Source organism: Pongo abelii, chromosome 6, assembly GCF_028885655.2.
Source record: "Pongo abelii isolate AG06213 chromosome 6, NHGRI_mPonAbe1-v2.0_pri, whole genome shotgun sequence".
NCBI lineage: Eukaryota > Metazoa > Chordata > Mammalia > Primates > Hominidae > Pongo > Pongo abelii.
Window position 1 is genome coordinate 89,856,643 of NC_071991.2, and position 24,662 is coordinate 89,881,304.

General features: G+C 36.2%; 1 long non-coding RNA gene across 2 annotated transcripts in view; it reads left to right on the plus strand.

Annotated features, from left to right (window-relative positions):
• Window positions 1-231: 231 nt before the first annotated feature.
• The window catches only part of LOC129060261 (uncharacterized), a 111,775-nt gene continuing 87,344 nt past the window's right edge, over window positions 232-24,662 (plus strand). For both annotated transcript variants that reach the window (XR_008526837.1, XR_008526839.1), the window contains exons 1-2: window positions 232-336; window positions 19,326-19,376. This is a non-coding gene — a long non-coding RNA (uncharacterized LOC129060261). The remainder of the gene's footprint in view (window positions 337-19,325; window positions 19,377-24,662) is intronic.

Below are 24,662 nucleotides of genomic sequence, written 5' to 3' on the forward strand. Positions count from 1 at the left end.
CACTTCTGCTACTTGTTGATTGAGGGTTTGCTGGAGTGCTGTTTCATGTTGTTCTTTGTCTGGGACCCAGGCTGATGGAGCAGCCACTATCTGAAACATTGCCAGCTGTGGCAAAGGGAACGAAAGATATACAGGGTCTCACATCAGCACTTAAATACTCTTTCCAGGAAGAGACACTCTTAGATTCTATGTACAACTCAATGGCATAATGAATCCCAGCAACCACCACTCAGGGGATTAGGTGGGTGGAGAGGTCGGAGGTGCAATCCTATGCTGTGTGTGGAAGACATAGAGCCTGAAATAACTGTTGAAAAACACGAATGAATTGATACAATGGTAAGACAGTGTTCATCTTGTGTGGGAGCTGTTTCTGTGTTATGTATTATCCCAGAATGGAAAAATAAGCATTTCTATTATCTGACCATTTTCTATGGGTTAGGCACTGTGTTATTGGCTTACATGTATTGCCTCATTAATTCATACAATGACCCTGGGAGGGAAGTATTATGATTATTATTATTACTTTTATAAAGATGAAAATATTGAAGTGAAGTGAGATTAAGTATCTTGCCCACTTAATAAATGCTGGGGGAGGATTAGGGCTCAGGTCTGTGTGACTCCAAAGATGGTGCCCTCAACAGCTGTGGTCTTTCCTTTATATTATACCTCCAAGTCCTTCAGACTCCATCATTTGGTTACTAATTTGCTTTTGATTTTCACTGGGCCCCTGAATGTCCTTTTGTCCACAATGCTAAGTAAGCATGCTTTTAAAAGTCAATACAAAGTAGAAAATGAGCAATCTGCTTTTGTTATAGAGACTGAAAGTGTAATATCTCTGATCTAAAAGGAAAGGTGCTATGAGACAATTCAGACAAACAAATAGTCAAGACTGATTAATCTTATTAGGCAAGACATGAAATTGTATTGTTCTGGTAAAATCAAGTTCTAGATCCTATTCCCATTGACTATATAAAATGTTGATTTGATGTCTGAAAATTGCTTATTGTAGTTCCAAAATGTTTACTAGCTTAATTATTCTTGTAAAATTGAAATTTCCATTTAGTAATAAGGTTTTCAGTTTTATAAAACAAATATAACTTCATATTTAGAATTTTTTCTGTGGAACTTTTATTCTATAAAGACAAGGTTTTCTTCCAATTAAAAAGCTTTAGAGATTATTTTAAGTGTAATCTTCTCTAGTGTTGCATTCTTTTTTGTTTTCAAATACAATATTAATTTTTGATTGGGTGAGGCAATCTCTTTTTTCCTTGTTTTATATTTCCAAACACTCAGGAATAAGCATAGCAGTAACCGGCCTGTTTGCCCTCTCATTCACTGCTCCTCAGGAGAAGAGTCAATTATCATACAGCTAACATACGTGGGAGAATGAACAGGGCTTGTACAACTTAACTGCTTCTCTTTACTTACTTCCTCTGGGATCTGCCCACACAAAGTATGTATCTTATTAATGGAAGGTCCTAATTTAAATGACAGGGAAGGTTCATTTCTCTCTTGGTGCACAAAATAATGGTACGTCTTACGAACCCGACATCATTTATTAGATAAAATATGGTATTCTTCTTTTATCTCTAATATATGGTAGATGAGCTGACTATGGGGGCTGTATTAGGAAGGCTTTCTGGCTACATATCTAGGCTATGACACCAACAGCTTCCTCAGTAATAAAACTGGCATCTCCATCCTTCTGAATCATTTGATCAGCTACCAGTTGGTTCTGAACTATAACAGGAGAAGAGTGTTGTATATTAAATCTTTAAGCCCTCAAATCTGATACATCGGACTAGTCAACTTGGCAATAGATAAGGAGCAGAATTTGGTAAGAAAGGGAACTGTGGAGATTGAAGCATCTTGTTGAAGCAAGACCCTAAGTGATCCAAAAGAATGGCCTTGGGGTTTTGTTTCACCAAGCAGCAATAGAAGTGGGAGTCATGTTTTTTTTTGACTTTGGTAGGTGGTAACTTTCTATAGCATGCCATATGGCTACTTTTTACAATTTATTATTGTTTTTTTTTTTTTTTTTTTTTTGGCTCATGCACCCTGGGTGGGTGGCATTAGGCCTCAGGCTTTAGTAAATTGGCCAGGTGGGATTTTGACTTTGATGGGTCACTGGAGCATATTAACTTTGTCCCAGGAAAGTGACAGTTTTTATTCAGGCAAGGCTGCAAGCACCTGTGCCTTAGACAAACTTTAGCCATACAGGTGACCTCAGCATCTTGGATACAGATGCCTTTAGGTAAGACTGTGACAGCAAGACCTTGAAAATTCATAGTCTCAGCTTGGCCTGGTATTTCAGGTAAAGCTGAGTTGAGATTAGTCGTTTTAGTACTTGTAAGGAATAACATTTGTTACTTTTAAACTGCAAGGCAGCTGAGTTTTGCATTTCTATAGAACACTAATGAGGTTCTGGCTTTGCAGTTTGTACCAGGTTTGTGTAGGCAGTGCTAGACCAGCTGTTTCACATTCTGTTCATCTTCATGTCATGTCACCTGACTTTAAGACAAAGAAAGATAAGTGTAGAAGGAATAAACTATGTGGCCTCAAGTTGGATTGAGTTGTGTTAAGTGACTGAACATTGGCTATACATCCCAATTTCAGAGACCCATGTTATGGGTTTCCCAGAGATGTGTGGTAGAATTTTATAAATAAATAATAATGAATGAAAGCCCTTATTATGAACAGAATATGCTATCCTCTTGAGATGAAGTAAACACAGCTCAAAGTTGAGTTGTTGCAAACCCAGTCTAAGAAGGCAGTTGAAAAGTCCTGTATCAGCCATTATGGAAAATAATATGGAGGTTCCTGAAAAAAATTAAAAATAGAGCTACCATATAATCCAACAATCCCAACACTGGGCGTGTATCCAAAAGACATGAAATCAATAATGTCAAAAAACATCTGCACTTCTGTGTTTGTTATATCACTATGCACAATAGCCAAGATATGGAATCAACCTAAGTGTCCATTAACAGATGAATGGGTTAAAATATATGGTATATATACACAATGGAATACTCTTCAGCTATAAAAAAGAATGAAATTCTGCCATTTTCCACAACATGGATGAACCTAGGGGACATTACGTTAAGTGAAATAAGCCAATCACAGGACAAATAATGCACAATCATACTCGTGTGGAATCTATAAAAGTTGATTTCATGGAAGTTGAGAGTAGAACAGTGGTTATCTACTGTATTGTATGTTTCAAATAGCTAGAAGAGAGGATTTTGAGTGTTCTCACCACAAAAATGATAAATGTTTGTTGTGAAAGATATGTTAATTGCTCTGATTTGATCATTAAACAATGTATGCATGTATTGAAACATCACACAGTATCCCATAAATGTGAACAATTATTATGTATCAATTAAAAACAAAATGAAAACATTCTTAGCAAAAAAAAAGCCTGTACTTTTTTAACTCTAGTAATCAAGTTACTTCAGGAAATTGAACAACAACTGGAATGATTTGTTAAAAACAAAATAAAAGAAGACTGCTAAATAAGCCGAAGAGAGTTGCTCATTGGAAAAATTGATATTTTAGTTGGCAGACTAGACAAATATTTCCTTTTATATCTGACAAACAATACTAGTCAGATATAGAAGGAAGAAGAATTGAACTAGGCCTACCAGCTCTAAGGAGATAGAAGAAAAGGAGAGATATTTGTTTAGTTGTTGCTAAGACAGAAATAATGACAGCAGGACTGAATAACTGTGCTGGAAGGAACCAGGATCCAAAAATGACTATGGAGGTTATCTTTGAAAGCTGAAAATAGAAGATCCCTTGTAAGAATAATTGAGTAAATATACCTAGAAGATTAGGAGGTCTCTGACATTTGGTTACAAGAAAACTTGGACACGTTCAAGGGAAAAAATTAGGACTATCATTGCAAAATATTCAAATCATTAGTAAGTGAGTTTCAAAATGACAGTTACTATAGGGGGAAGTCATATATTACCATCGTCCTGAGGGAACATGCTTGAGGAATTTATGAATTTATATTCTACTGGAAGGCAGAACAAAATGAGGCAGGTGGAATGATAATATAGTGGGGCTTTATCTGTACATCAGTCTAAAGAGGATGTTCTATAGGTTGGGATTAACCAACAAGGGAAGATAAATATTTTTTTCTTGATAGACCCAGACTCACTAGTTTTATCTCTCTCACTATGCCAGCTTCCAAAAGATAAAATCTGAAGAAGTATATTAGTAAAACAAGCTTCTCGGCTAGAAAATCACAATGAAAACAAACAAGTCACTGAAATTCAGTAAACAGCACTAGTCCTACATCTAGTAGAGAAAGAAATTAACTTAAGTAAAAATCAAATTGTTACCAGTACTCCTTAAAACAGCTAAGGTCATCCAAAACAAGAAAAATCTAAAAAACTGTCACAGCCAAGAGGAGCCTAAAGAAACATGACAACTAAATGTAATGTGATATCCTGAATGGGAGCCTGGAACAGAGAAAGGACAATAGGTAAAAACTAAAGACATGTAAAAAAGCATGGACTTTAGATAATGTATTAGTATTGATTAATTAATTGTGACAAATGTATCATTAATGTTAGATTTTAATATTAGGGGAAATTGGGTATGGGTACATGGAAACTGTACATCTTTACAACTTTAAATCTCAAACTTGTCTAGAATAAAAAGGTTTATGTAAAACAATTGAATTGTTAGAAGATAAGACCTTGGGCAATTGCAAAGGGAAATGTTAGGAATCACAGTGTTTTGAGAAGCCGTCTTGGTCCTCAGTTGGCTGCAAAGGACAGGGCACAAGTATTGATAGCAGCCACAATGTGGAAGTTCACTGATGATGATTATCTAAAACAACTGTGGGAAAGGAGACACTCTTTTTAAGAGACAGATTTTAAAGTAGCCTATATGAAGAGGCAATAGAAATAGTTATTGAGACATAGGACTGAAGATATTCATTGCAAGCATTATGGAGGTTGCATCATTAAATAATGCTAACAATTCAACACTAGGGTGGCAGAAATTCAGGGCTCAAAGGAGAGATAAAAATTAAGAGCATTTGAATATATTAAAAGGAACAGATAACTTCCATAACTGAGCTGGCCACTATTGCAATTTTTCAAACAACACAAAAACACACAGAAAAAGCAAATGGAGGATGGAATGGTATAATTTGGTGACTTTTCTATTCAGTACAAAACTGATAAACTTGTTGCTATTATCCCATTTGTGGAATTCAGTTTATTCTCACAGGTGGAAGATTTGGCACATCTCTCATAGATTGACTGACATCTTAGCAAGGTTGACACCAAGATTCTTTCTGTTCACTTTCCTTCCCTCAGATATCTCTGAGACCTTGTGTGATATCTGGCATTATTGTGTTGAGTTTCAAAACGTAGTTTTGTCTGTGATAACTTTTAGTAGCTGAATAATGGTTTGTTTTCTAAGTTCCATGGATATACGGTAAATTCTGTGATAATCTTGTATATCTTATTAACTTTTTTGATCTTTAAAAAATGTAGCTTATGACAGACTTACCAATAAGTATATTCTGTCTTAAGTTACCAAAAGAATTACCAAGGCTGGAGTTGCCGAAGGCTCCTTCTCCCCAGCATTAAGAATCCACCCTATTGAGAATGAGGGGAATAACACATTGATGGGAATACATTTTGGGTTATTAATTTTGTGGAGATTTTAACTCACAAGGATGAATAAAATTTAATTTCTTTTGACCATAAGTTACAAGAAGATTTCTGTTTTTATACTGTAATTTCCTACTAAGAAATTTTAATGAAAGTTGTATTTAAATTGGGACACATTTGTAGTTCTATTTTATAATTAGATAATCTTAATGTCATTTAATCATATTGTAGATCTTCTGATGAGAAGTACTAAACATCATGTCTGTATATCATTTGGGATGGGAATAGAAAAATGTACCAAATTTTCTCATAAGGTAACAATGTGGCTTGAAATTAAAACATTGCCAAGACATTAAAAATCCAAAATATCTCCCATTATTGTGGAGAAAAGAAAGCATATTATGATGGCAGATGGATACTTTACCCCCCTATTAAAACTCAATATTGGAATGATAGTTTAAATTTTATGAAACACACTGTCATTTGATTGATTCATCTGTCTGTTCATTCACCCAACCATCCATCCTTTACTTGCCTTGAATACATGCCTGATGCTTCCCAAGCAAATAAAGATCTTACTTCAAGCTTTGATTGGCACTAAGCAAGCAAGAAATATTTGAATGAGTAAAAAAAGAATGAGTTCTGTGATAAATGCAAATCATTATACTTATAAAAGTGTTTAAATGTAACATAAGATTAACAATGCCGGCTAGGCTCTTTGGCTCACACCTGTAATCCCAGCACTTTGGGAGGCCAAGGTGGACGGATCACGAGGTCAGGAGATCGAGACAGTGAAACCCTGTCTCTACTAAAAATACAGAAAAAAAAAAATACCTGGCATGGTAGCGGGCATAGTAGTAGTAGTCCCAGCTAGTAGGAAGGCTGAGGCAGGAGAATGTCGTGAACTTGGGAGGTGTAGGTTGCAGTGAGCCGAGACTGCGCCACTGCATTCCAGCTTGGGCAACAGAGCAAGACTCCGTCTCAAAAAAAAAAAAGAAAAAAGATTAACAATGCCATTTTACATTTATATTGTGCTATAGGAAGGTATTTTAAAAAATGAGAATCTGCTACTTAATAAAATCACTGACTTTTTTAATATTACACTGCTAGTATACAGCGGACAATGAATCACAAACTGATTTTTCTCTCCTAAACAAGGGCACTTTCCACTACACAGCACTACATCCTTGAAAAACATGGTTCTAGTTTCCTTTTTTATGCTCCCAGTTTTCTTTTAAAAAAAAAATCTGTGACGATATAAATCCAAAGGGAAAGACTTTTTGACTGGTAGTAATTTACATTTCTTAAGGTGCCCCCAGTGGCGACATAATTGATTTTGTTGCCATTGATTAAAAGTCACATTAAGTTTAGAACTGTCAGCTGAGACTAGAGATATTTTCATAATGTCTTTTAATAAACATGAAAGAAATGATTTCATTGCATTCATAAATTTGATTAATGATATTTTCTCAGGACCAAAATAAATGAACTGCTCATTTCCAGGCCTAATTACTCAATTACAGGTATATTCTCCTGTAATACATATATTGGATAGGAGAAGAATACTCCAGATATGGGCCTAGCAAATGACTAAAAATGGATTCTATTAGTAATTTCAGAAATCTCAAAATGATTATGTTTTTATCTAACAAAATAGGGAAGAATATTTTGATTCAGATTTTCACCATAGTGAAAATATGAATATGATTTGTTTTTATCTAAAAATAATTTTTCTAAACAAGTATTTCTGAGCTCTTGACATGCCTCCTCCACTACTTTTTCTCCTTGAGTCTTCCACACCTCAGTAAATGGCAATTCATTCTTCCAGTTTTTATTCTGAAAATTTTGATTTAATACTGGACTCCTGTCTTTCTCCCCTATCAGTTCCATCTTCAAAGTAAAACCAGAATTTAGCCACTTTTCATCATCACCACTGGTCTCCCTGGTTGTGCTTTTGCCCATGTTTAGATGATGTCAATCCAGTGCCCTGTGTGGTCACATTATGTCATTCTTTCACTCAAAAATCTCCAAGTTTCTCCTCTAATTGGAGCAAAACCTAAAGTTTTAACTATGGCTACATGACTCTGTATGCCCTGTTTTTACCCTTCCAGTTACACTACCACCCCAAATTATCTCTCTGACTCTAAATACTGCCTTCCACCATGTAGTGAATGATTATAAGTTTATATAGCCTCAGTATCCATCTTTGAATGCAGGATTAACTTTCTCATACCAGAGGCAGGGCTCAGTCACCCTTGACAGTTTCCAGTTTTACATCATATCAAATGGCTAAAGTTGGTGGCCAGAGATGAGAATTTAGAGGCATCTCTTCAGGCTAGCAAAGTGGGCTCCCTGCTTTCCTGCCGTTGATATTTTTAAAGAGGTATTTCATGGATTTGCCTGTGAACTTAAAGTGACCCACACCCTATTCCCTTACATATACTTCTAGCTGCCATGTGCTCTTCTCTCTCTGCCTGACTCTTCATTCCTGCTTCACATGACCTGGGGATGAATGACTACTCTCCTGACTCATTATGCCCTCCTTTGCCCAGGATCTATATAACTAAATATCTTTGAACTTGTTTCTTATTGGGGTGATGTATTAAATTGGTGCCTTCCATCTGAAGAATCAGGAATTACCCCAGCCTGGGTTTCCCCCTGGATTCATGGAGGAACCCAAAGTCAGACTCCCAGTGGAAAGCGATTGTCAGGCAGGCATAAACTGGACGTGAGTCAGTCAAGAGCCATAAGGGTAAACAAGTTTCCTGTGTGACGGACATCTCCTCTCCCCCACAAAACTAGACATTAGGCTGTCTGTAAGGCATAAGAAGTATCCCATGATTAAACAGTCATCTTCAGTACTTTGTCATTTCCCTCTAGGGCAGAGTTGCTAGCTGCTTTGGTTCTGGAACCCCAATTTGGCTGGAGGCTCCCAAAACACACCATCACTCCACTTCAGTTATTTTGAGTTGCTTAGGCATGCTCTATAATCAGGTCTTTGCAACTGTTATTCTCTTTGCCTTGGACGTTTACCCCCAGATTTCTGCATGATGAACTACTTCTATTCTTTCAAATCTTTAAATTCTCTGGATATGCTATCTAAGACATCAACACATTATCCCTAAAAATAGAGTTTTAAAAATTCTATTTTTAAAATCCAGGTACTTGGAGACCAGCCTGGGAAACATAGGGAGAAGCTCTCTACAAATTCTTTTTTTTTTTTTATTTTTTATTTAGTTGAGCATGATGGTGAGGGCCTGTGGTCCCAGCTACTTGGGAGACCAAGGCAGGAGAGTCACTTGAGCCTGGGAGATCAAGTCTGCAATGAGCTGTGATCACACCACTGCACTCCAGCCTGGGCAACAGAGTGAGACCCTGTTTCTAAAAGAAAAAAATATATATCAAAATCAAATCAAATCCAAGTACTGCACAGGAATATAGTGCTTGGCATATGGTGTGTTTTTAATAAATATTTGTTAAATAAAATTTACCTGTGCTGTTCTTGGCAGCATACATATAAAAATAATTAAATTTACAAAAGCATAAGAAAGGGCAAATCAAATTGTCGAGTGCTTAAAGTTCCCACTCACCCTAATGACTGCCTTTCATTCGGTAGCCCTATTTACAATACTTATGTGATCGTGTTTATAAATAGTCCCCAGACCTAGTGTGAATGTAGGTCACATGTCCTGAGGTCAGGTTTTCCTCCCAACATGTGTTTCTACCCCAACTGTGAAATGGAGCTATACCTCTGAGAGCTGGACCTAAAAAGATGCAATATACCAAGGCCTAAAAGTGTTTCCATGTGACCTCTAGTTTCTATTGCTGACCTAGCTTTGATTTTGAAAAATGACCTCAGGCTCCTTATCTGGGATCCATATACTTTCGGAGGACACAAGCAACTGTATCACAAACTTTAAAGGCCAAATTTTCTCATTTCAACTGACTATCAATGTGTGCTGTACTTCCCAACAGCATCTGATGTGGTCTTGTTCCTGGGGTACTACCACATCCTCTCTTGGGCCCTGAGCCAGCACATCACTCTCCTCTGTATCATGTACTCTGCCAATCTCCTCACAGTTCTTCGGTGCTCCAGTCTCTCTCCTATGGTGAGAATAATGTAATCAACTAACAGTCTCCAGCCTTCTTCCACTTCAGGAAGTTCTTCTTTGGAAGTATGGTCGTCTTGATTGCATACCAGGTGCTACATGTCCACCTCTCAATTATTCCATAGGGAATTACTCCCTGTCCTGGAATTGAAAGTACACGAATGTTTGTATCCCAGTGTTTGGACTGTTGGGAGGCATCAGCTCGACTTTCTGTGAGAAGCAGAAGATAATGGCCTTACAGTTCTCAGTTGGGGGAATTTGGTGCTCAATGTGCACGCTTCTGACACTCCAGTATCTACCCTTATGTTCCAAACCCTGCTTGCTGATAAATAAGAGTTCCAGCTTTCAGACGCATGTGCAGAATTTATTGACCCCTGTAGCTCTATATTATTTGCCCTAGGTCAGACAGTTCTTTTCGAATTGCAAACTAGAATCAAGTATTAACCAAGTCTCTGATTAACAGGTTAAACACCTATGCACCTATGTCTTCGGATGGATACAAAGGGAAGGGTATATAAAAGCAGAATTATTTTTATAAACATCCACTTATTAAACAATGTTTACTGTATGCCTATTATATGTCAATCACTATTCTAGAGAGTTGACAGTATACAAACAAACCCTCCGGCCTCCTGGAAGCTACATTCTATTGAGAGATAAAGACAATCAATAGGTAAATAAACTACGTGTATATTAGATAACTAGAAATAATAAGAAAAAAGGCAAGAGACAGAGATAATGCATTGATGTCTTAGATAGCTTATCAAGAGAATTTATTGTAAAGATTTCAACGAAGTCATGCAGAAATCTGGGAGTGGGGGGCAACGTCCAAGACAAAGAGAATATCAGTTGCAAAGACCTGAGGATAGAGCATGCCTAAGCATCTCAAAATAACTGAAGTGGAGTGATGGTGTGTTTTGGGAGCCCCAGCCAAATTGGGGTTCCAGTACCAGAGCAGCTAGCAACTCTGCCCTAGTGGGAAATGACAAAGTACTGAAGACGGAATTTAATAATATATTATTTAATATATATGGGGAAAGTAGGAATAGAAGAAATAAGTTTATTTTTATATAATCTAGAATATACATATTAGACACATAATTATATATATTAAATATAAGCTAAAATACATAAAAATATCTGTTTAAAAAATATTTTTCATCTCAAGGCACTTTAAAAAGCAGATTCATAGTTTGTAAAGAGTATCTCTTTAGCTACAATCTCTCTTTTTATTTCTAAAGTCTCTCATTATCCTCAATATTGAGTTGATCCCGAAACTTTATCTCTAGCTTTAATATTGTTAGTTGTATTGGCCTGAGTGCCATCTTTTATCAAGATCTAGACAATAAGTTTATTAAGAGCCAAGTCAGAGCCCTTTATCTACATTTGACTGACCTTCCCTCTCCTCTTATGGTAACTCATTAAACATTTGTTTGCATGTTTATAGGAATGCAGATACGTGTAACTTTGCTACTTTCAGGCACAAACCATTAAAAACAATTTTAAATCATTTCATTCATGATATATTTTTAAAGACTCTTAGTTGTTGAAACTGCGATATTGCTATAATTTTTGAGAAGTCCAGTGAAACTCCCATCCTCATTCAAAAGATAGAATTCATTAAGAATTATTTGAAAATAATTTAGGTTTTGAGAATTTGGCTTTGAAAGACCAGGAAGGGAAAGAAAGAGGTCAGAAATATTTTCCTTAGAATAAAGTTTTGTTCATATCCTTAAAAAAACCAAAGCCAATAATTTTAATGGATTAAATTTTAAATCTTATTTTTATAAAAGAATAATTCAGATTAATTTTTTAAAAATTACTTATATTTTAAGTAAAATCATAGTATATTGTAATTCCCTTTCAAAGGATATTTGTTAAAATAAACTGAAGATAATTAACCATTCTCTGATATTGAGTTTACCCTATAGATGCTAACTGTGGTTTTGATCTTTCAGTTATTTGTGTTTTCTTTGTACTTTGCACCTTTTTTTCCCTCACTATCAGGGTTAAAGAATCCTGATATGAATGGTACAAACATGCAAGTGGATAATGTCAAAATATATTTTTTGACCTAATATTATTTCTGGCAATACTTCTTAAAAATTTTTTTAATACAAAGATATACATAGTCATGAAACTTTTTAGCTTGAATGTGTTAAAATAAAACTTCAGACAAATCAAACGTAATGGAGTTTAATTGAGCAAGAAAAAAATGATTCACGAGTTGCACAGCCTTCCAATCACTGCAGATTCAGAGAGACTCCAGAGATGCCTTCAGAGAGACTCCAGGGATGCCCTGTGGACAAAACAAATGTACAGACCAAAAAAAAAAAAAAAAAAAAAAAGTGTCATACAGAAATCGGAAGTGAGGTACAGAAACAGCTGTATGGGTTACAGGTTGGTGTTTGCCTTATTTGAACACAGTTTGAACACTCAGCAGTGTATGAGTATTTGGGATTGGCTGCTGGGATAGGTCAAGACTCAGCTATTGTTACAAGTGCATACTCTTAAGTTAGGTTTTCAATCTTGTCTACCTATTAAGTTAGGTGATGGTTCATCCACAAGGACTTAAATATAGAAGTACGAAGTCCTTCTCAGGCTATATTTAGTTTGCTTTGATAAATGTAATATCTATCTTAAAATAACATGGGGTTAATTAGAAGCTGTGAGTTTTTGTTTTTTTGAATCAATGTCTCACTGTTTCCCAAGCTGGAGTGCAGTGACATGATCATGGCTCACTACAACCTTGACTGTCTGGACTCAAGTGATCCTCTTGCCTCAGCCTCTCAAAGTGCTGAGATTGCAGCTTTCAGCCACCATGCTTGGCAACTATTTTTTTTTTTTGAAGTCCACTGACTTAATGATTCACAAGTTGGGCAGCCTCCAAATCAAAGCCTCCCAATTAAAATCTAATTTAAAACCATTCCCTAATATTTGAACCTTGGCTTCTGTATAGTTTCTGGTTATTGATGTTTCTAATTGCTTCTCATTCACTTTGTATCTTTTACATCAGAATTTCTCATTCAAACACTTTCCTTTTCTTTTTAAGTGGATAACTGCCTCTGTAGTTCATTCAGTCTTTCTACTTAGTACTGGACAGATCATGATTTAAAGTTGCTTAGAACCTGTCATCCTGGATTATTGCTTCACTGTCCCTATTGTGTGCTTGACTGTTTCCTAGATTCTATAATTTCTTCTTTTTTTGATTTCCAATCCAATGTTGCCATTGTACACCCTCAGGTATTCAGGTATAGCCTCTCAATATGGAGTGCATGGAAGAAAAAAACATCTGACCATTTTTATTTATAAAAATGTTTTTAATCTTAACCTCACACTTGTTAATGAATTTGGCTGGAATCCTAGACTGAAAATTATTTTCCCATAGACCTTTAAAGGAATTGGTATAATTGTTGTATGACCTTTAATATTGCTGATGAAAATTCTAATGCCAGTCTAACTCCTTATTCTTTGAGTGATCCATTGTTCTATAATGTTTGTTGTTCTGTTTTGAAAACTTTTCGTTATTCTTGGTGGTCTAAAAGTTCACAATAATACATTTATTTTGGTGAGTTTAAAAATCCATCCTTGTTGGAATTTGGAATTTATATCTTGAAGATTCTCATCTCTAATTAGCTCCAAAATGTTTTTGTCTTTTTTTCTTTGCTTAATTTCTCTAAGATTTTGTGTTTCTTCTCCCTTCCTCAAAGTAATATTAACAGGGTAGCTGAATTCCTGGATTAAACCACTAGATATCCTATCAATTCTCTCAGTTAAAAAATCTTTATTTTACCCTTCCTATTGAACAGTTTATTTCTTTTTTTTTCAAAAAGTATTGCTTTCTTGTGGTAAGAAGACTTAAAATGAGATATATCTTCTTAAAAAATGTTAAGTATACATTATTATATTAGGTATAGGTACAATGTTGTACAGTAGATCTCTAGAGCTTATTCTGCTTGCTTAACTGAAAGTTTACGCCTGTTGACTAGTAACTCCCCATTTCCTGGAGAAAGGATAGTCTGTTCAATAAATTACGTTGGGAAAACTGGATATCCACATGCAGAATAATAAAATTAGCCCCCTATCTCACACCATATACAAAAATCAACTCAAAATGAATTAAAGACTTAAACACAAGACCTGAAACTGTAAAACTACTGGAAGAAAACATACGGGGGTGGGCACAGTGGCTCATGCCTGTAATCCCAACACTTGTGAAAGCCAAGGTGGGCAGAATTCTTAAGCTCAGGCATTCGAGACAAGCCTGGGCAACATGGTGAAACCCCATCTCTAACAACAACAACAAAAAATTAGGTGGACTTGGTGGCAAGTGTCTGCGGTCCCAGGGACTTGGGAGGCTGAAGTGGGAGGATTGCTTGAGCCTGGGAGGTAGGGGTTATAGTGAGCTAAGTTTGTGCTGCCACTGTGCTCCAGCCTGGGTGACAAAGTGAGACTCCCTCTGGAAAAAAAAAAAATTAGAAAACATAAGGTAAAAAGTCCATAATATTGGTCTGAACAAAGATGTTTTGGCTATGGGCCCAAAAGCACAGACAACAAAAGCAAAAATGGGCAAATGAGATTACATGAAACTAAAAAGCTTCTGTATAGCAAAGGAAACAATTAACAGAATGAAGAGATAACCTATAGAATGAGAGAAAATATTTGCAACTAGTACATTGGATAAGAGGTTAATATTCAAGACACATAGAGAATTCAAACAACTCACTAGCAAGAAAACAAATAACCCAATTAAAAATGGGTAAAGAAACAGAATAAACCTTTCTGTAAAAAAGACATACAAGTAGCCATCGGGTTTATGAAAAAATGCTCAGCATTACTAACCATCAGGGAAAGGTAAATTAAAATCACAATGTGATATTGCCTCATTCCTGTTAGCATGGGTATTATCAAAAAGATGAAAAATAACAAGTGTTGGTGAGGGTATGGAGAAAAGGAAACCCTTGTACACTGTTGGTGGGAAAGTAAATTAGTATAGCCATTATGGAAAACAGCATGTACATTCCTCACAAAAATTAAAAATGGAAATATTATGTGATTCAGCAGTTCTACTACTGGGTATATATCCAAAGGAAATGAAATCAGTATGTGGAAGAGATATCTGGACTCCCATGTTCACTGCAGCATTAATCGCAATAGCCAAGATATGGAATCATTCTCAGTGTCCATCAACAGATAAATAGATTTAAAAATGTGGAATATATACACAATGAGATACTATTCAGCCTCAAAAAAGAAGGAAAACCTGTCATCTGTGACAACCTGGACAAACCTGAACATTATGTTATGTTAAAACATAGAGGGGTGGGCACAGTGGCTCACGCCTGTAATCCCAACACTTGTGGAAGCCAAGGCAGGCAGATTGCTTAAGCTCAGGAGTTCGAGACCAGCCTGTGCAACATGCGAAACCCCATCTCTACCAAAAAAAAAAAAAAAATTAGTTGGACTTGGCATGTGTCTGCGGTCCCAGTGACTTGGGAGGCTGAGGTGCACAGAAAGACAAATACTACATCATACTTATTGTGGAGTGTTAAAAAAATTGAACTCCTAGGAACAGAGAGTAAAGTGATGGTTACTAGGGGTGGAGAGTGGGGGGAATGAGGAGATATTGGTCGAAGACTTTGTTAATTAAAAATAATAAAATTATTATTGAACAAAACTTTATTAAGACAGAAGTAAGTTCAAGAGATCTATAGTATAAAATGTTGACCACGGTTAATAATGCTATATCATATACTTGAAAATTCCTAAGAGAATAGATTTTAATCACCACAAAAAATAAGCATGTGAGGTAATACATATGTTAAATAACTTGATTTAGCCATTCTACAATGTGTACAGATATGAAAGCATCATGTTTACACCTTAAATATATATACTTTTTAGCTTCAATTAAAAATAGATAAAAATGGTTAATAAAAAAGTAACTCCCCATTTTTCCCCTCCCTCTAGCCCTGGGAACCATTATTTCACACTTTTATTCCGTGAATTTGACTATTTTAGTTAGATACCTCATAGTATTTGTCTTTTGTGGCTGGCTTACTTCAAATAGCATAATGTCCTCAAAGTTCCATGTTATCACAAATGACAAGATTTCCTTTCTTTAAATTCAAAATAGTATTCCATTGAATGTATATATCACATTTTCTTTATGCTTTCATCTATGGCTGTACAATTAAGTTGTTTTCACACCTTGGTTATTGTGAATATTGCTGCAACAAACATAGAAATGCATACGTTTCTTCAAGATCTTGATTTCAACTATTTTGGATATATACTTAGATGTGGGCTTGCTAGATCATATGATATGACAATTTTAATATTTTTAGAAACTTCCATATAGTTTTCCATAGTTGCTGCAATAAAGACATACCTGAGAGTGAGTAATTCATAAAAGAAAGAGGTTTAATTGACTCACAGTCCAGCATGGCTGGGGAGACCTCAGGAAATTTACAATCATGGCAGAAGGGGAAACAAACACGTCCTTCATGTGGCAGAAGGAGATAAAATAATGACTGCCCATCAAAGGGGGAAGCCATAAAACCGCCCAATCTTTTGAGAACTAACTCACTACTATAGAACAGGATGGGAGAAACTGTCCCCATGATTCAATTATCTCCACCTGGTCCCTCCCATGACATGTAGGGATTATGGGAACTACAATTCAAGATGAGATTTGGATGGGGACACAGCCAAACCATATCATTCTGTCCCTGGCCTTTCTCAAATCTCATGTCCTCACAATTCGAGACACAATCATACCCTTCTGACATTTCACCAAAGCCTTAACTCATTCCAGCATTAACTCAAAAGTCCAAGTCCAAAGTCTCATCTGAGACAAAGCAAGTGTCTTCTGCATAAGAACCTATAAAGTCAAAAGCAAGTTAGTTACTTCCTAGATACAATGGAGGTACAGGCATTTGGTAAATACTCCCATTCCAAATAGGAGAAATTGTCCAAAACAAAGAGCTACAGGCCCATGGAAGTCCAAAATTCAGTAGGGCAATCGGGCAATCATTAAACCTTAAAGTTCCAAAATGATCTCTTTTGACTCCATGCCTCACATCCTGGTCACGCTGGGTGTGGTTTTGTATAGCCTTGGGCAGCTCTGCTTCTGTGGCTTCTCAGGGATGGCTCCTCTCCTGGATGCTTTCACAGGCTGGCATTGAGTGCCTGCAGCTTTTCCAGGCACATGAGCTGTCAGTGGATCTACCATTCTGGGGGCTGGAGGATGGTGGCCCTCTTCTCATAGCTCCACTAGGCAGTGGCACAGTGAGGACTCCACGTGGGGGATCTGACCCCACATTTCTCTTTCACATTGCCCTAGGAGAGGTTCTCTGGAAATCCAGGCATTTCCATACATCCTCTGAAATCTACGTGGAGGTTCCTAAACCTCAATTCTTGACTTCTCTGTACCCACAGTCTCAACACCACATGGAAGCTGCCAAGGCTTGGGGCTTGCACCCTCTGAAGCCATGACGTGAGCTGTAGCTTGGCTCGTTTTAGCCAGGCTCAGGACTGCTAGGAGGCAGTCCTGAGGCTGCACACAGCAGAAGGGCTGGGGACCTGAGCCAGGAAGCAATTTTTCCCGCCTAGACCTCTGGGCCTGTAATGGGAGGGATTGCCACGAAGGTCTCTGACATCCCCTGGAGACATTTTCCTTATCGTCTTGGTGATTAGCATTGGGCTCATCATTACTTATGCAAATTTCTGCAACTGGCCTAAATTTCTCCCCAGAAGATGGGTGTTTCTTTGTTATTGCATCCTCAGGCTACAAATTTTCCAAACTTTTATGCTCTGCTTCCTCTTGAATGTTTTGCCACTCAAAAATTTCTTCCACCACATACCCTAAATAATCTCCCTTAAATTCCAACTACCACAGATCTCTAGGGCAAGGGCAAAAACCCACCAGTCTCTTTGCTAAAGCACAGCAAGAGTTACCTTTGCTCCATTTCCCAACAAGTTCCTCATCTCCATCTGAGACCACCTTGGCCTAGACTTCATTGTCCATGTCACTATCTATCAGCATTTTGGTAAAAGCCATTCCACAAGTCTCTAGGAAGTTCCAAACTTTCCCACATCTTTCTGTCTTCTGAGCCCTCCAAGTTTCTAGCAAGTTCCAAACTTTCCCACATTTACCTATCTTCTGAGCATTCTAAACTGTTTCAGCCTCTGCCTCTTACCCAGTTTCCAGTTGCTTCCACATTTTTGGATATCTTTACAGCAGTGCCCCACTACTCAGTACCAATTTACTCTATTAGTTCATTCTTATGCTGCTAATGAAGACATACCTGAGGCTGGGTAGTTTATAAAGGAAAGAGATTTAATTGTCCCACAGTTCAGCATGGCTGGGGAGGCATCAGGAAACTTACAATCATGGTGGAAGGGGAAGCAAACATGTCCTTCTCCACATGGTGGCAGGAGAGAGAAGAATGAGTGCCCAACAAAGGGGGAAGCCCTTTATAAAACCATCAGATCTCACGAGAACTAACTCACTATCATGAGAACAGGATGGGGCAACTGCCCCCATGTTTCAATTATTTCCACCTGGTCCCTCCCACTACATATGGAGATTATGGGAACTGCAACTCAAGACAAGATTCAGGTAGGAACACAGCCAAACCATATCAATGTACAAGGATTCTAACTTCCTCACATTTTCATCAACACTGTATTTTGCCATCCTGATAGGTTTGAGGTGATATATCATTGTGAGTTTAACTTCTATTTCCTAAATTATTAGTCACTAAGCATGTTTCATATACCTGCTGGCCATTTGTATGACTTATTTGGAGAAATATCTTTTCACATCCTTAGCCCATTTTTAATTAATTTATTAGTTTTTTTATCTTGAGTTTTAGAAATTCCTCATATATTTTGAAGATTAACCTCTTGTTAGATATATTGTTTGAAATATTTTCTTTCATTATACTAGTTGCTTTTTTACTCTGTAGGTTGTTTCCTCTACTGTGAAGAAGCTTTTTAGTTTCATGTAGTCTCATTTGTCTATTTTTGTTTTTGTTGCCTGTGCTTTTGGTGTCATATTTGTGAAATCATCAACCAGGCCAATATCATAAAGATTTTCCTTATGTTTTTTTTCTGGGAGGTTTACATTTTTAAGTCTTACATTTCAGCCTTTAATCCACTTTGAGTTTTTTGTAATGGTATAAAATCAGGATGCAATGTTCTTATTTTGCATATTCCAGTTTACCCAACACCATTTGTTGAGGGTACTGTACTTCACCCATTGTGTATTTCTGACATGCTTTTTGAAGATCAATAGATTATATACATTTGGATTTATTTCTAGGCTCTCTATTCCATGACATTAGTCTAGTCTGTGTGCCTGCATTTAAACAAGTACCACATTGTTTTAATTACTGAAGCTAACATACCCTGAAATCAGAAACTGATGCCTCCAGCTTTGTTCTTCTTTCTCAGGATTGATTTGGCTATTCATGATCTTCTGTATTTCCATATTGTCTTAGTCTTTTCAGGTTGCTATAACAAAATTCATAGACTGGGCAGCTTATAAACAACAGAAATTTATTTTTCACAGTTACGGAGGCTGGGAAGTACAAGATCAAGTTGCTGGCAGATCTGGTGTCTGGTGAGAACCTGTTTCATTTATGTTGCCTTCTTGCTATGTCCTAATGTGGTGGGAGGGGTGAACAAGTTCCTATGGGTCTATTTTATAAGGGCACTGTATTAGCCCATTTTTATACTGCTATAAATATACCATCTAAGACTTGGTAATTGATAAAGGAAAGAGGTTTAATTGAATCACAGTTCCACATGGCTGGGGAGGTCTCAGGAAACTTACAATCATGGCAGAAGTTGAAGGGGAAGCATGGCAAGTCTTACATGGTGACAGAAGACAGAGCGAGCAAAGGGCAAGTGCCACACTTTAAAACCATCAGATTTTTTGAGCGCTCACTCACTGTCACAAGAACAGCATGGGGGAAACCACCCTCATAATCTAGTCACCTCCCACCAAGTTCCTCCCTTGACATGTGGGGATTACAACTTGAGATAAGATTTGGGTGTGGACACAGAGCCAAACCATATCAGGCACTAATTCCATTGATGAAGACTTCATCCTCAACTCCAAAAAGCCCCTCCTCCTCAAGCCATCATATGAGTGATTAGTTTCAACATGAATTTTGGGAGGAGATAAGCATTCAGACTGTGTATTAGTTTGTTCTCACACTGCTAATAAAGACATATCCAAGACTGGGCAATTTATAAAGGGAAGAGGTTTATTTGACTTACAGTTCAGCATGGCTGGGGAGGCCTTAGGAAACTTACAATCATGGTGGAAGGGGAAGCAAACACGTCCTTCTTCACATGGTGGCAGGAAGGAGAAGTGCTGAGCAAAGTGGAGAAAACCCTCTTATAAAACCATCAGATCTCCTGAGAACTCACTCACTCTTACAAGAACAGCATGGGGGAAACCACCCCTATGATTCAATTACCTCCCATTGAGTCCCTTCCACAACACATGGGATTATGGGAATTATAATTCATTATGAGATTTGAGTGGGGACACAGCCAAACCATATCAGATTATAATACATATGAACAGTAGAATTGATTTTCTATTTCTGTAAAAAAAAGTCATTGGTATTTTAGTACAGAATTCATTGAATTTGTAGATCACTTTGAGTAGTATCGATATTTTAACAATATTAAGCCTTCCATTCATGAATACAGAATTTCTTTCTAATTGTTTTGTCTTCTTTAATTTCATTAATATTTTGCAGTTTTCAGTACACAAGTTTTTCACTTCCTTGATTAAGCTTTTACCTTAGTATTTTATTCTTTTCGGTGCTAATATAAATGTGATTTTTTAAAATTTCCTATTCAGTTAGTTCATTTATAGTGCATTATAAAAGGCATCCAAACTGAAAATAAACAAATTGTTCCTGTTTTCAGAAGATATAATAATATACACAAAACCTTAAGGACTCTATAAAATGGCTGTTAGAGTTAACACATTTAGTAAAATGTCAGGACACAGAATCAACATACAAAAATCAGCAGGTAGCTGATTTTTGTGTGCTTACTCTGTACTGAGCCAGTGGTGCAGAGCTATGGGATATACCATCCCAAGCTATCATCTTCATTTTCTCCCAGGTGGTTAATCTGTGATGAACCCAGCAGAGTTTCAAGAATGACAAGTATATTGCCAGGTTTTTAGGCATCCCAGAGAAGTTGGGATATTGGATACATGGATCAATACTTTCCCTCCCTGGGGGAAAGCTGAGAGCTGATATATATATATAATCTGATTATTCTGTGCTGTGCAGGAGAAAGGACCTGTGGTGTCTACAAGCCCAAGCTGTTGTCTTCATTCTCTTTCAGGCAGCTAGACCGTACTAGAACTGTTAGAGCTCCAAGACTGGCAATACAGAAGTGAGTCCTCTGGGAGCTCTCTCAGAAAAGTAGTGGCTCTGGATGTGTGAAGCCAGTCTTCACCTCACCCTAGAGAAGCTTGGTGCTAGGAGGCCTCTTCCTGCATGCATGGCATTGTGACACAGGCAGGTACTCTGGCAAGACGGTGTTGTGAATCTCTCTACTATCTTTGGTTAATGTGGTTTCATATTCTGCTAAAGAACCGAGGCCTTTCAATTATTTTCAGAATTTTTCACAAAGGAAATATGTCTGCAAATTGTTGCTGAATTAGTATGTTTTGGGGTACAAATAATAATTTTAATTTTCAAACATTTGACTTAATTGCAAAATATTATAATTTGACTTATTGTATTTTCTTGAGTCTCACTGAGGATGGTGATTTTTTAGAATATTGTTTTCTTAGGTTATATCTGTTTCTTCCTTGGTCAGTTTTCCTATTTATTTATCTTGTTATTTGTGTTTCAAGTCAAGTATATTTCCCCCCACAAATGTCTAGAGATTCCTTTTTGCTAATTCATTTAAGAGTGAAAGAATTATATGCTTTGTATAAGTAGGGATTTGTAAACTGGCTGGTTTTATTTTAGAGTGAGTGTACATTAATTTATGAGACCCTAAGCAGTAAAAATTGGAGTACATCACTTTGGATGCCATACCCTTAGTAATTTGCCAACTTCTGCATATATTTTATTCCATTCATTTAGTAAATACAGAAACTGCTCAAGTTCAGATAGTTGAAAGGACTCTTAAGACTACACAGGGTATACTCAGGTAAGGCTTTAATAAAAAAGTAAAGGCAATTCCATATAACAGAAGAGATAAAATGCAGGCAAAGGTGCATCATACTTGAATATTTTCTCAGTTGTGCAGGACATGCTTCATTTTCACATTACAAACTATGAAGACATGTACAAGATATCTTGGTTTCAGGGGAACCATGGCGCAATTAATGAATGGTCATTTATATCTCACTGGTAGGCATTCTGGAGATACTCACAGAGCTATTCTCATCTAACTGCAAATTAACCTGCTTTACGCAGCACAAAGAACCCCCTGAATTTTAGCTTAAAATAAATACCTGGTTGTCAGTCATTCTGTGTGGGGGTTGCATGTCAGTATACAGAATTTTAAATAAACTATGTTTCAATCCTAATTTTTATTTCCAATCTACAGTGTTTCACCATTTTTGAGTCCAGAGCTTCTGCGGGGTTTGGCAGACAGTTTGGCTCTTCCCTCAAAAGAAGTTCCTACAGAATGCATTCTAGTTTGTTTCCTCTGTTATGTTTGACTTCTTTTCAACCTCTTCCCATTTTCCAGAGTTTTGTTGAAATCGAAATATTAGTGAGTCAATGCTCTTTTAACTTATTTTCATCTTAATAGATCTATGCAGGCAGATGAAATTAATGAATATGTTCAGTCTTCCATCTTGAACAGGAAGTTTGTTTCGCTTTATAAAGGCATTTTATAGTTTTGTTTTTGATTCTGCTTCATATCAGAAAGAAGAATATGTAGAAAATGGGAACTCCTCAGTACCACTTTAGCAGGGGATTATGTTGTTTATGAAAATCAATATTTGAAATGGTGTTTCTATTATTCCTTAGCCATCATGGGATATGCTGTACATATGTTAGGCACTAAAATAAGCTTAGTAATTTTAAACTTTATGTAATGTTAAACTTTAGTATCTTGCCTGGAACCAAATCCAGCATTGCTTTTTAAACAAAGAAATTATTTCAATTTCCAAATAATAAGATTTGCAAATGAATTTTTAGAACAAAAACGATTTGTTACAAACCATTTGTTAAGTTGGCAATTTACCATGTTGCAAGGTTATTTTAACTAAAAAATGATTTCTGTAACAACATGTCTAGGTGGGAATCATAGGTTTCTTTATCATAGGTTTGTTTTATTGATTATAGGGTGTTTTGACATTTAAATCTCATTATTAATTTATAAGAATTATATAACATTATCAGGCTGTAAGCCATTTGAAATGTTGGCTATTTAGATGTAAAGAATTTGTTGTGTCCTTAAACTGACCTATCTATGAAAATGTTCAGTCTAGGATTGTTATGGGTAAAGATTCATAGAGCATTTTTTTTGGTGGTTTCTTTTCTTTTGAGCTGTTACATACAAAATAGAGATAAAGTTAAAAAACAATATCTAAATGTTCTCATTAATTCAAGGTGAGAGGTTACCTGGAAAGAAATGCAATTATCCCCTAGAGGCAGCCAGATTTCTGAGTCCTAAGTTTGCCACTTTGACTGTTTTAGCTATTTTCTTCTGTTTATTTTGGATTTCACTCACACAGAGAGACCATCTGTAGATATACCAGGGTCTAAATATTTAACCAAGATTTTAATTTACTACTAGTTGGAATGAAAAACATATTTCTATATAGATTTAGTTTATCATCATTTTAAATTTTGGTTTTATTTACCTGATGTTCACAAGTTTTTTTTTAAATTTAAATATATATCTATCTATATCTCTATACATATATTGGAGCAGCCAAGACTACAAGACTAAACTCTAAAATTTAAAAAATAACCTTAGAAAAGGCAAACACTCGCTTTATGCTACACATCTTGAAATAAAAAATAATTTTTCTTGGTGAAATACAAATCAGGAATGAGACAGAAAGAGTTAAAACATATATATATGAGGGAGTCCTAATTCCTTTAAGGCCATTATTTATGTAAATTAAATGTCAAATTAATAGTTTGCTTTTTGTGAAAATGTGTTATGTATAAAGCAAAAAACCTACTTACCGCTATTCCCTAATCCTTCTCTACCTCTCTTATGTGGTCCACTGTGAGTGCAAATTTCTATTTTTAGATTTTTAGTGTTATACAAACTTGTATATGTATCATTTTTACACAAAATTAGGATCATAATATACATATTATTCCCCTGATATTTTTTACTTGATATTTTTTATACATCTTCTCATATTAGTACTTATCTATTTTCTTTTAGTTTCTAACAGCTTTATTAAGGTACAATTGAAGTAATAAGTTGCACGAGTTTGAAGTGTATAATTTGCCAAGTTGTGACTCTTGTGAAATCATCACTACAATCAAGAAATTAAAAGTATTGTTCACTGCAAAGTTTTCTCATTTCACTTTGTGATCTCACTCAGCATAATTATTCTAAAATTCTTGAATGTTCTTGTGCATATCAATGGGACATTCCTTTTTAATGATGAGTAGAATTTCATTGTATGGATATATCACAATTTGTTTATCAATCCACTTGGTGATGGACATTTGGATTATTTTCAGTTTTTAGTTTTACAGAAGCTATGAATATTTCATTTAAGTGTGTGTATACACATACTTTCATTTCTTTTGAGTAAATACCTAGAAGTGGAATGTCTGGTCATGTGGTAGGTAAATGTATTCAGTTTTTAGAAGCTGCCAAATAGTTTTCCAAAGTGGTTATGTGTATGAAAGTTCTAGTTCTTCTGCATCCTTTACAGAAC